The 13,382-nt window shown below is 42.8% G+C and overlaps 1 long non-coding RNA gene across 1 annotated transcript; it reads left to right on the top strand.

Moving 5' to 3' along the window:
- Positions 1-457: 457 nt before the first annotated feature.
- On the top strand, positions 458-10,316 carry LOC133498597 (uncharacterized). The gene is made up of 3 exons (XR_009794360.1): positions 458-610; positions 7,335-7,518; positions 8,133-10,316. It is a non-coding gene; the product is annotated as an uncharacterized LOC133498597 (long non-coding RNA).
- Positions 10,317-13,382: the final 3,066 nt, after the last annotated feature.

Here is a 13,382-nt window from a genome sequence, read left to right as displayed (position 1 = left end):
AAAACTACTCGCATAACGGCGGGAACTCTGTTAACCTTTACTCCGGAAGCGCAACAACAAAAACAGTCCGTGCGGAACCCCGCACCCCAGCTCGAGGTCCCGTGGGTGAATTATGTAAACACCACAATAGGATGCAACATAACATTAACCTTAAAACTGTTTGGGAGCATCATTCAGCTTTCAACATGCATTGCTAAAGATATTCTGCAAGCAATAATTAAGTGTAACACCAAGAAAAACAGACGGGGATTTCTTTGTGGGTTAAAAAATAATGAAGCAAATTTGCAAGCGTCCTTTCAAATTTATAGTTCTTAGTTGGCTTGGTTTAGTTAGCAATATATTTTTTTGTTTGATGACGTTTTCATTGTCAGTTTGCAAAAACACAAAATCGTTCTTAAAAAGGTTCTGATGGGAATGTAAATGCTGTAATCTGAATCTTTGAATGAGTCATGTAACTTCAATGGATGACACTGATCTGACCACAGATCACGTCTGATGATGCCCACAATGGTCAAAGGGGGTTCCTCACAGGCTTTGTGTGTTTGCTCAGACACGTAAAAAATTAGAGGGAACATTGGTCTTGACAAAACATTTATGGGAAATAACAAAGGTAATGTTTCAGTATCTAACTATAATAAATATGAGATTGTGATTTAATTGATCTAAATTCTAACGTTAGATTAGTCTGTACATATATCTAAATACGAAGGGTCATTTTCTCCCATGGTACCGCGTTATCTTGAAGTTGAAAAGCTTTCCCCTCGACATGCTTTAGGAAGCAATAGATCATCTACTGCTAGCTTTCATAAATGGATTGACAATAGATACCGCCGTAAATTACACTAGATTATAACAATACATCATGATGAAAGGAAATTATTTGATTATATGAATATTTAGTTTTGAAAATGAATGTCTATTGACCTCTTTAAAAATGTCTGTCTCAGTGCAATGACAATAAATTATGATTATGGTATTAGGTAACAACTACATACTCGGGTATAACAACTCAGTAAGTTATTTTAAGGTCTTGAGATTCCATCCCTAATCACACCCGCAACATTATCTGCGGGCATGACAGACCACACCCGTACATTTTTCAAATGTGAGTGACCGCATTAATACAGTACTGTAGCGGGAAGCCACATTGATCGGGTATAATGCAGCATACCCAGCAAGACGACAAGGACCTATGTTTGTGTGCCCGTGTGCAGAAGGTGAATATATTATAGTAGAGGGCCTGTGTGCAACGGCATATGTAGTTTCTATGGGATGTACTCTACATGTACTGGACCGCTGCAAAATTTTACGACCACTGACAACTCCCCAAAAATAGTTTATATTGTCATTGCCTTCAGATGCCATGAGATGACTTTTCTAAATGAAACTCCTCAAATCACTTCAACAGTTCTTTGGGAGCAAGATCCCAGCAAATGTTATTGCTTTGGCCTGAGCACAGAAGTGCACTTTTTCAGCGAATAAAAAAGCAAGGTCTCCACAAAAACAATTGTAAAACTGGGAATATATGGGGGTGTACTGTACTTTAGACAGTTCATCTTGAAATGGACCTTTCCGACCTGTCAATCACTCGTACAATAATTGCCAATCAGATAGCCGGATTGTTTTCACCCTTGGTTTGACACGCCCCTGTCGTCATGTTGTCCCACAAGCAATGCTGATTGTCAGTAGCGCGTGCTTGGACAAGTTAATGTTACGAAGAAAATGGTCCTCAGATGCGCTTGGGCAATGTGCAATTCTGATGAAAAATATCCTTCTAGGTTACAAGGGGCCCGGTTGATTCATTTTCCAAAGCCTAAAACATAGTTGATGAAGTGTCTACAATGGATTAAGGCTCACGGAAGACCGCACATACAACTAAATGTGGACAATATCAACAAACACAAGGCTGTATGTTTGAAGGTAACTGAGGGAGAAATATCTTCTCTTGAGTTTGATTGAATTATTATCAGTCCTTTATACATTGCAGGAGAACAACTTTCACTTTGTTAGTGTTTCACTGACCTGCTGAATGAAGTGTGTAATGTTTTTTGGTGAAGAGTTGGGTTAGTGATACGTAAATGCGCGATGTCATGCAAGAGAAATGTCTATTTGCCTATTTGTATCACATCAGACTTTTAAGAAAGAGCACTGGGTTTGATTATGGGCCAAGTCAAATTTTTTCATCTGGTGACTACAGTACTGACTGAGTTAATCACCATTGTTTAAATGCACTTGCAGAAAATCGAACCTAACTCACTTCTATGGACTACAATGATATTACTCGTGATCTTTCCAAGTAAAAATTACTACCCTGCTTTACATGTGCAGTACGATTCCATTGTTTCATCCTGTTGGATTTCAATATGAAGCTTGTGAGGTGTCAAACTTTTTAGCATCGATCACCAACATTTCTCTGTAACTGATATTGGATCCTTCTCCATCCAAAATCTTAATTCCGTGTACATATCCTTGTGTGAAATAGTTGAGACCTCTTTTTAGAACTCTCTTGGTCTAATGCATTTGGAAAAAAAACATACCGCAATATTATCTGGAATACGCAATAGAGAATCGACTTCAAACCTTTTCTGTTCAGTCCCCATTTTGGAAGCTTGTGGGACATGGCAACTGTAGCTAAGGGTGGCGGATCTTAAGATCGCCAGTCAGAAAGGTCCATTTCTTGATACAAAGCATTGGTCAGAGATAACCTCAATGTAAGCTCTCACTAACAGCTACCATCAAATATTTTGCTGAGCGACAATACTTCTACCACTACTTTATCACTCAGTTGCATGTATTTTAAAATGCCTGGAGAGAAATTCTGTTTGCCACATACATTCTGGCATGTGAGAGAAGGTAGTATAGGGTTTGCAAACTTGGCTGTATCCCTGAATTGAGTCTGGGGTCATTCGGTGGAATGGGGGGCAATTTGGAGTTCAGTTTTAGTAAGAACAACGAATCCTTATGGATGAGAAATTTCCATCCCTGTATTTCCTAAGTGAATTGTAACTACTAAATTGTGAAAATTGATAAAGTGAGTCCAAACATCATATGAATAATGTGAAAGCTACACTGATTTTTTTTCATTGCCTGTTCAAAGTAACTGTTTTGCTTTTCTGGCATCCTCCATTATTTCCTGCTCCCGTGTTTAGATTTAGATGGGGTCATACACAATATTTGTTTAAAGCAGCTTTACTGAATCCTGCCTGGCTCATTCCACCACCACATATCACATGTGCCCTTGTTCACTGCTCTTCTCGTGCTCTCCTTCAATCCATATCTGAAAGCACATTAATCATAGCAGTCTCCCACGTTTTCACCTCCACCTCTCCTTTCCTCATACTCCTCCGGTGTTTCAGGCAAGTGGGTCACTGGCAACTGCAGGGCTGCTTACTTTCACTGGAAGAGAGCAAAATTAGATGTATGAAGGGAACAGCACTTAACTGAAGCAAATGTTTTTAAAAGAAGCACTTTGTTGTGTCAAGTGTAGGACTGAGTAGTCTTCCTACTCCAAAAGCCACAAATTGAGTTACAGTAAAAAAATGGAACATATGGATTGGACTGTGTGTGCATAAGTCAGTACTTTATGCGCTGGGCTTGCGTGTTTTCAAGTTAGACACAACTCCTGCATAACTGGCCAGTTTGGCTTGAGAGACATGAATGCAGGTGAGTAGAATTCACGGAATATAGATTTTTTCCTGACGCATGTGAAAGCCTATGAAATCCACATCCAAATTATGTCACACAATGTGAAATTAAAGAGGGGACAACAGCACCAATCGTCTAACAGTTTAAGAGATGTGTTTTCATGTTCTTTAATCAGAATCAGAATCAGCTTTATTGGTGAAATGTGTAAAAACACACACGGATTTTTTTTCTCTGTCAGAGGTGCAGCCCTGGTACGACAAACAGAACAAAGAACAAGTAACAACATAGCAACAAAAACAAAGAACAAGACACAGTTTAAAGTGACGAATCGTGCAGTCTACAAAATATAAAAACAAATGTAAAAATATATATATTACTAACACTGATTGGCACAAGGCAGAAAAACAGCTGATCAAGAATTTAATGACTTAATTGACAGAGGGAAAAAACTATTCAAATGCCTGCTCGTTTTGACTTGCATTGATCTGTAGCACTTTCCCGACAGAGCTGAAAGAGCTGGTGGCCAGGATGTGGAGGATCCGAAAAGGATCCTGCCTGCTCTGGACCTAGTTTGCGTTGCGTGCAAGTCCTCAATAGTGGGTAGCTTGGTGCCGACAATCCGTTCAGCAGTTTTGATTGTCTGTTGTAGTCTGAGTTTGTCCTTTTTTGTGGTGGCTCCAAACCAGACTGTGATGGAGGTGCACAGCACTGATGGGATAACTGCTGTGTAGAACTGTCTCAGCAGCTCTTGTGAGAGGCCGTGCTTCCTCAGAAGCCACAAGAAGTACATCCTTTGCTGGGCTTTTTTGAGGATGGAGTTGATGTTCGTTCCCCACTTCAAGTCCTCTGAAACTGTAATTCCCAAGAACTTGAAGGTCTCGACGGTTGACACACAAGACAGTTGGACAGCGTCAGGGGCAGCTTTGGTGAAGGATGGCTCCTGCAATCCACAATCATCTCTACAGTTTTGAGAGTGTTCAATGCCAGGTTGTGTTGACCACACCAAATCTCCAGTCTCGTCACTTCCTATCGATATGCAGACCCGTCGCCATCTTTGATGAGGCCAATGACCGTGGAGTCATCCGCGAACTTCAGGAGTTTGACAGTCAGATAACACGAGGTGCACTCGTTTGTGTAGAGCAAGAAGAGCTGAGGGGAGAGGACACAACCTTGGAGTGCCCCGGTGCTGATAGCATGGATGAGGTGTTGTCCCCTTGCCTCATCTGTTGTGTTCTGCCCATCAGGAAGTTGTAGATCCACTGGGAGATGACAGGCAAGATGTTGAGTTGGAGAAGTTTGGAGGAGAGGAGTTCAGGGATGATGGTGTTAAATGCCATTCTATCATATCTACATCACATAATCTCTATTATGGATACTGTAATTGAAGTATAAGACTGTGCTTGTGCCCTGCGATTGGCTGGCAAATAGATCAGAATGTGCCCTGCCTTTCGCTCGAAGATAGCAGGGATAGGCTCCAGCATGCCTGCATGCCTAGTGAGGATAAGCCGTAAAGAAAACAGATGGATGAATACTCTGCTCATGATTTAATGCATTTGCTGTTAACTTGAGTGAGACAGCTGTTAATCGGCATTGTCCAGCAACCATACTAGCGCAACAGACAGTGGCACCTCATTTACATAGATTACATTGAAACAGAGTTGTTCCACTTGAAACAGACCATCAATATAACTTCAATTGTTGTCAGCAGCACTTTCACACAAAATCCCAAGTCGCCAGGCAGGATGTTTGAAACACACAAGCAGACAAGCATGAAAACAAATTCATCCCCCCTTGCCAGAAAGCACCGTCCACTAAGAAGCGAAAAGCCACCCATGAAGACTATCTGTAAATCTGACTGATATTTACCGGGTCTTTTCCAGAATAACTCAGACCCCTACGGAGATCAGGCATTTGTCATCTCTATCATTACAAGGGGCAGAAAGTTGGTCAAAAAAATATGGCACCAAAAAAGTACAATTTCCAACTTAGTGAGGATAAAATGTGAGTCTATCGAACCAGTCTCTCCAGCCATCTCTGCGAGACTACCTCTTTTTAATATCAGGTCATTGGGTAACAAATCAATGTTGATCAATGACATTATAACCTATGGTCTGGACTTTTTGTTATTAAATGAAACGTGTTTAACAGAAAGTAGCTGTAATACCAGTTTAAATGAGGCAAAAGCAGCAGATTTTAATTTTATGAACAAGTGTCGTACAGGGAAAAAAGGCAGTGGTATTGCTGTTATTTTGCAATCATTATTTCAATGTAAAGAAATCATACTGGGTGAGTTTAGCTCTTTTGAATATCTGTTTTTTAGTTAAGGGTGACACAAAGGTAATCATTTTAATCATTTATAACCTCCAAGATACAATGGAAAATTTATGGAGGATTTTTTACAATGGCTGTCAGTTATTTGTACTGAGTCCAACTATTTTGTCAGAACAGGGGACTTTATCATTCATGTTGACAATAACATGGAAAAAACATCCAAAGAACCTTCTGCAATACTAGACATGTTTGACATCTCTCAACATTTTAAGAGTCCAACTCATACTCAAGGTCACATCTTAGACCTGGTCTTCTCTCAGGATGTTGAAATTCTATCGATTGACATTAAGGGTATGGCTATTTATGACCATTTTTGTGTATGTTTTGAATTACAGATTCTTCCAAAAGTTCAGATAACCTCTATCTCTATTGGGAAAAGGTACATAAATGAGAGTACTGCCACTAAGTTTATGGAGACTGTGGCTGTGCCACAGGCTGTGAATGCTGAGACAGTTGATGAACTTTTGGACAATTTCACTTCGAAAATCACAAATGCCATGAATGCTGTCGCTCCTGTTAAAACTATGACCATCCTGAGGCGACCTAGAACACCATGCGGGAGCACAATGATGGTCACAATATCTAAATCGGAGTGTAGGAACGTGGAACGCGGGTGGAGAAAAACTAAACTCTAAATTGAGTATGCTAACGGCAATGTGTTTTGAGATCAAATTGTAGTCTATTCTACCCCCCCCCACCACCACCTTTCTGAAACATGGTCCAATCCATGTATCATTTTAGCATAACAAAAGAAAAGACATTGGGGGAGACAAGGCTTACCGTCAGGGCCTACACAAATGCCATTCTCGAAAGTCGCGCCCCGCACCATCACCACACAGCATGTTCAGTGGGAGTAGATAGCGAGTGAAGGTCAGTGAGCGGGGGGAGTGGGCAGTGGAGAGGGAGTAGGTGAGGTGGAATGAAGGAAGAGGCAGGCGTGATGCATAGATAGTGGGGGAAATATAGACGGAGTGGCGCGTACCCCACGTAGTCCCGTGTCGCAAATACAGCCAAACATTGATGTCATGTTTTTGTGGTGTTTGCCTACAAACTGAACAAACAATTTATCTTTTGTGAAACCCCCATTTGCACACATTGAGTAACAAGATCGTTTGGTTGGAGCAAGACCAACAGGCTCGGAGGCCATAATCACAGAATTTGAAGCTCTCGAATCAACAAGGAAAATAATGAGTGTATTATTTACCAAACAAAATGTGGAAATCTGGTTGTTGGGCTGCAATTTCTCTCTCTAAAGCAGTAATCTTATCTTAAATCTCAGCATGCAATGTAATAAGTAGCAAGCGATTCTTCGTATCGAAGAGCGGGTGTTGGATGCAGGTGTGCTTTTGTCTCAACAGTCAACTGCGCTGCTCCAGGCCCATCCAGGGATCTGTCAGGCATGACATCACGTGAGCTGAGTAGCCAACACTTCCACGGACAGTCAGCAATGGCATCTTGACGTCTTTTCGGGCAGTCCCTTTGCCAATATCCCTTCTCTCCACAGTAGTTGCAAGTGTCATTATCGAAGTCACCACTCTTCCGGTTGGTATTGTGACGGCCTCTTCTACCTCTGCCATGTTTCATGCCTTGTCTACTGTGTCCTCAGCTTTTAAATTGTCCTTGAGCAAATGTAGTCAGTTTGGGTGTGCATTCAGTGATGCCATTGCCAAATGTTTTTCTTTTTTCTTCTTCTGGTTGCATTCTTTAGTATCAGCATGTTTGGCATGTCAGGCGGCATGATGGATCAGATGGAAAGTGTTGTCCTCACAGTTCTGAGGATCTGGGTTCAATCCCAGCCCTCCCTGTGTGGAGTTTGCATGTTCTCCCCGTCCCTGCGTGGATTTTCTCCGGGCACTACGGTTACCTCCCATATCCCAAGAAGATGCAACATTAATTGGACACTCTAAATTGCCCCTTGGTGTGATTGTGAGTGCGGCTGTTTCTCTCTATGTGCCCTGCGATTGGCTGGCAACCAGTTCAGGGTGTACCGTGCTTCCTAACCGTTGACAGCTGGGATAGGCTCCAACACTCCCACGACCCTTGTGAGAATAAGCGGCTAAGAAAATGGATGAATGAATGAGTGTTTGGCATGTTGCATAATTTCTGCCAGGCAGTTGTTTTACCAGCCATTCTATTATTGTCTCTTTCATTTCCAGGTCTATGTGATGGTACGCCAGGACAAGTTTGGATCCATCTTGGCCTTCTGTCAGGTAACTGTTAACGGACCCGGAACCCATTTTTTTCCATGCCATGACAGGAGGTGGCAAGCTGCCAGCAGGAGCCAGCTCAGTAGCCTGAGAGCAGGATGGAGCAACAGCAGTAGTACTCCAACTTCAGGAATCGCCTCTATGTGGCATTGGAGACACTGAAGAATTCTTGGCAACAATGAGAGAACACGGGCTCATTCCCTCAATTACCAATTGAACTACCCGCTATTTCTCTCATTGCTCAACAACAACAGCAGCAGCAGCAGCAGCAGCTCGATCTACATTGCGACGAGCAAATCATTTGCTGAATACGCAGCTCCTGCCTAGGGCACCCTGGGCTTCCTCCTCCAATATTCAGAAACTGGAGAGGGCGCAGTCAGACGTGGCTCACAAAATAACGGCCAACTTTGAAAAAACTCCTATCGACGCTGTCCTGCATGAAGCCCTCCCGGTTAAATTTGGCATGTTTTAAAAAGGCAGATGACGGGTCCCACCTTCCCGACAACGATGACAGAAGGGTACTATACCAGACGCACCTTCCAAAAGGCTTAAAACGTGGCGACTGGAGACGTTTCACCACCCCTATGCTGTCCAACCTCAACCTCCCCTTCGGCAGACAAGGAAACTGCAAATAACCCCAATATTCCATGGCTCCTCCACCTCCCATCCATTTCACGCCCATCCCGAAATCTGCATCCCCTTCCAACAACTAGCTGCAGCTACGGAAACGCTTTTGGCACACGGCCCAACAGACCTGTTCGTTTTCACTGATGGATCCACCCTTAACGGCACAGAGAACGGAGATGCCGGGTTAGTGGTCTTCAGAGGCGACTCCTTGATCCACTCCTGGCATGCACCCACCGGGACACTTTGCAGCTCTTTTCATGCCGAAAAGGCTGCACTGAACGCAGCCATCACTTGGTTCGGACAGGGTTCGGACAGAAATACAACTGGTCCTCAGCCTCTACCATCATGAACAGCCAGTCCCTCTTTAAATCCCTCAACAACCCCACTGCCTTAGACCTTCTACCCTTTCCATCAACTCCAACGTTGTAACCTTTCCCCCACCAAAAACATCCAACTAATATGGGTTCCGGGCCATTGCAACCTCCCAGGCAACAACCTTGCAGATGAACAGGCCAAACTCGGTTCCTCCCTTCCCCAACAAATCACTCCACTTGACGCCCAAACACGCTTAGCAATCATCCACAGTAGTTGCAAACCCTCTCTATCTATCCACCCCCGTATCCTTTCCCTCACCTCCTCCCGAACTAATCAGGAAGAAGTGTCCCAGTTGTCCAAAAAAGACTTCTGAGGATCAACCCCAGGTGCCTCGAGTGACTCAAAGAAGAAGAAATACGAAGCAGCAGCAGCTTGTGTGCATGCAAAGGGGAGGTAGTGAAGCGGTTGGAAGAGGAGGAGGGGGCCATTGGCCATCATCATCACTGGGTTGCTCAGGTTGCCGTTACAGTTGTGAAGGTTATGTGAGTACACTGTCACTGGTGTTGTCCTGAGGTAGAGCAACAGGGAAGCTCAGACACAGTGTCACAGGAGGAGATACACAGTTATCACTTTCTTTACACTTTTTTTCAATTTTCCCCCATCTAAATTCTTTTGACTATTCTCTCACTTATTAACGTCTGTCAATCATATTTCCAGACATTCTGTATTTTTCTCAATGTCTTCTAAATCCTCAATTTTAATTGTTTTTTTCTTCTTTAAACTACATTTCTCCTCACCCAACCCTTCTTTTAAACTGCTGAATACTTAAACTTCTGGTGACTGGAAAACCATAGTCAGTTACCCATTTCTTTATCCACGCGATAGATTTCTCCCAATATTTCCCCCTCATATGGGTCATAATTGGTGAAGTGTACACTGATAAACCCCATTTTTTGCTCTTACTACTGGTTTTGCTCTTCCCACTCCCTATTTTCTGGAAGCACTTCTCTTTATCACAATATTCTATGTCTTCATCTTCGAAATCGCCGGGGCCTTGAACCCCTAATTGTTCCAACCCCCTCACTGAATTTAAGACCGGGAACTCTATCCCTCGCTATTAGGTCTTATGGCACCGAACCCCTCAGATCTTGGGGCCTTGACCCCTCACTGAACTTTACTTTATGGTACAGACTGGAACCCTACAAATGGAACGTGAGGAGAGCAACTGTATCTCTTAATACAAAGACAAGATTGTTCACAACAAAAATCAATCAATAAATAAAATTCTTTATTATAATTTTTTGTTGTGGTTCATTTGGAATCCTGAAGTGATGGCTGATCAAGGAAGGCAGCCGGGCAGTCCCCCGTCCTAATTCTTGGGTAAGGGCAGGACTTGTGTGCTCGTCCCGGATGATCAGTCACTGGTCCGGAGAGCCTCTGGATCATCAATCAATCTTGGAATCTGACTTCTAACACCAAATCTTTTGGCAAAATCTTTTTCTGACACCATAATCAAGGGGAAAATCTTGTCTTTGTGGATTTTTATTACAAAAGAAAGGAAAATCTTTGCAAAGATATGAAAAGGAACAAGTTTTGTGAGTTGTCAACCCTTACTAAAGATGGGACTAAAAGTCCTTTGGTTATATGAAAGTGAACGAGACAAAGAGAAAAAACAAGAAAAAAACAGACGGTTATGTCTGTCTGCTGGATGCATATGGAGGCGGTAAAAACAACATCACATGAGGAACAGCCTGACGGGCAGAACAAGAAGCCACAACAGGATAAAACCTGTTGAAGATAGAACTAATATTCGGTATATATGTAAAAAATAAATTTCCCAAAACAGGTATAATGATGGTTCTCTGGCCAGTTGTCAAGTCTGCAGTTTTCTCCATATTGAACCCAACTTTTGAACAATTGAACAAGCTGAAGAAATTTGATCACACCCGCCGAAACCTGCGCAGGGGTTTTGTGTTTCATAGATGATTAGTGTGTGACACTCCATTTAAAACATTTATGGCCTGGAAAATTTGGGCTGATTTTTTCACAATAGTCTTATTTTGTCAAATTCCTGATTTCATGGATTTTAATAGCTGGAAGCCCAATTTATGTTAAAATTAACAATTAAATACTTGAAATTATTTAAAGGGGAAATCCACTGGTTTTCAATAACAATGTATCGAATTTGTCATGTAATATGTACTGTATTTTGAAAGTGTGATGTTAAATCCTATCTCATTTAATAGTGTTTTGTGGAGATTTTTTTTCGACAATTATGAATTTTCAGGGGCGCTGCCATTTTCACGAGTCACATGACCTACATGCGCACATGTGACATGTTGCGTGCCACAACAAAGGCTTGATTACATGGGACACCATTTATGCCCAGCGCTGATTTCTCTAATTTATCCTCATCTGATGAAGAAATAGCAGTATCGGTTGATCAGGAAGACAGAGGAATACTTCCGTATACAGCCGTGAGCAGCTTGGCCGCTCGGTTGATCGGAAAAACGGAGGAATACTTCCATACACAGCCATGTATGGAAGTATTCCTCCTGAAAATTCGTAATTGTTGATAAAAAAATCTTCTCAAAACACTATTAAATGAGAGAGGATTTAACATCACATTTTCAAAATAGAGTATATATTACATGACCTATTGGATACATTGTTAACGCAACCCAGTGGATTTCCCCTTTAAATCGTGGGCCCAGAATCTGCAATATATGAAAGTTTTAGCTTTTGAATAGAATTTTGAAAAAAATAAACTTTGCCATGATATTCTATTTCTTGGGGAAAAGCTACTCACCCTCCATTACCGTGGTTATATATACCAGACCACAACAAGTCAAATCTGCAAGATAGTTGTTGCTCAACGCCAAAGGTAAATTAACATATTTTTTTTATTATTCTTTACATTATGTACACTTTGTTTTTTTTCGCGGCGGGGGCTTGGAACGGATTACGCTATTTATATGTAAAATGTGTTTCTACTTACAAAAAATTCAAGTTACCAAACAACTTCCGGAACAGATTCATTTAGTGAGAAGAGGTACCAATGTATTTTCTTTCATCAAAACATACAAATTTAATGCAGCCATATGAGGTGCACAAACCAGTGCAAACTTGGCTGGTCCAAAGAATAAATTTAAAGGGCTACTGTCATGAAATGGATGATTTTTGTATGTTATTAATTAAAAAACGTCAGCCAATATGTGCCCATGTGTTTTTTCACCACAAAACATGATTTTGACGTATACAGCTTTTTGTAACACCCGCCATGAAAATCCTCTCGAGGGATTTGTTTTCGAGAAGAAGCAGGAAGTGACTTACAAGACAGAGGCGCCCCCTAGTGGACTCGTTTGTTTCCATTAGTTTTACGTCCGGGAAAGTAGCTCATTGTTCCTTCGTGTTAGCCAAAATGCCGGCTCATTGCATTGCTGGATATTGCTTGAACACTCGGGAGAATGGAATTACCCTTCATAAGATTGCAAGACACCTAGTTTGTTGTGAAAAATGGATTGCACGGGTGCAGAGGACGAGAGCTTTGTGGGATCCAAATGACAGGTAGGTGTGTATACAGCTACTAAAAAAAATTATCGTTTCAGTCGGACCATGTAATCGGTCTCTCATAACATAACAGAAGATACGCGTACGAAATATGTTGATGTGCGCGTCGGACGGCGTCGGGCTGATCCGCAGATGGCGGCGAATCTGAAGAACCCAGCCAAGAATGCCTCACTCTGCCGCGTGTGCGCAGTAATGCACCCCGGCTCGACGCCGTTCATCGAGTACTGCAGCGGCTATGAACTTCCCGCTAAAAGCAGCACGGCTCGGCTCCATTGTATGCCACCACGGCGCCGAAAATCAGCCATACCGGCTGAGGCGCCGCGTTCGGCGGTCACAGCTTCCGCGAAGGCTGCGCGTCGGGCTTTGGGGACGGGGGCGGCTATGAAGAACCCAGCCGAGAATGCCTCACTCAGCCACGTGCGCTCAGTAAAGCGCCCTTGCTCGATTGTGTTTTTCATCGCGTACTGCAACACCCCCCTAAAGCAGGACGGCTCGACTCCATTATATGCCACCACGGCGCCGAAAATCAGCCACACCGGCCGAGGCGAAGGCTGCACGTCGGGCTTTGCGGAGAGGGGGCGCCTCTGAAGAACTCAGTCGAGAATGCCTTACTCAGCCGTGTGCGCGCAGTGCAGCGCCCCGGCTCGACTGTGTTGCTCATCTTGTACTGTGGCGTCTGTGAACAAC

The sequence above is a fragment of the Syngnathoides biaculeatus genome, chromosome 3 (assembly GCF_019802595.1).
Source record: "Syngnathoides biaculeatus isolate LvHL_M chromosome 3, ASM1980259v1, whole genome shotgun sequence".
Classification (NCBI taxonomy): Eukaryota; Metazoa; Chordata; class Actinopteri; order Syngnathiformes; family Syngnathidae; genus Syngnathoides; species Syngnathoides biaculeatus.
The sequence above is the reverse complement of the archived record's forward strand: the minus strand, read 5'-3'. Positions and strand labels throughout refer to the sequence as shown.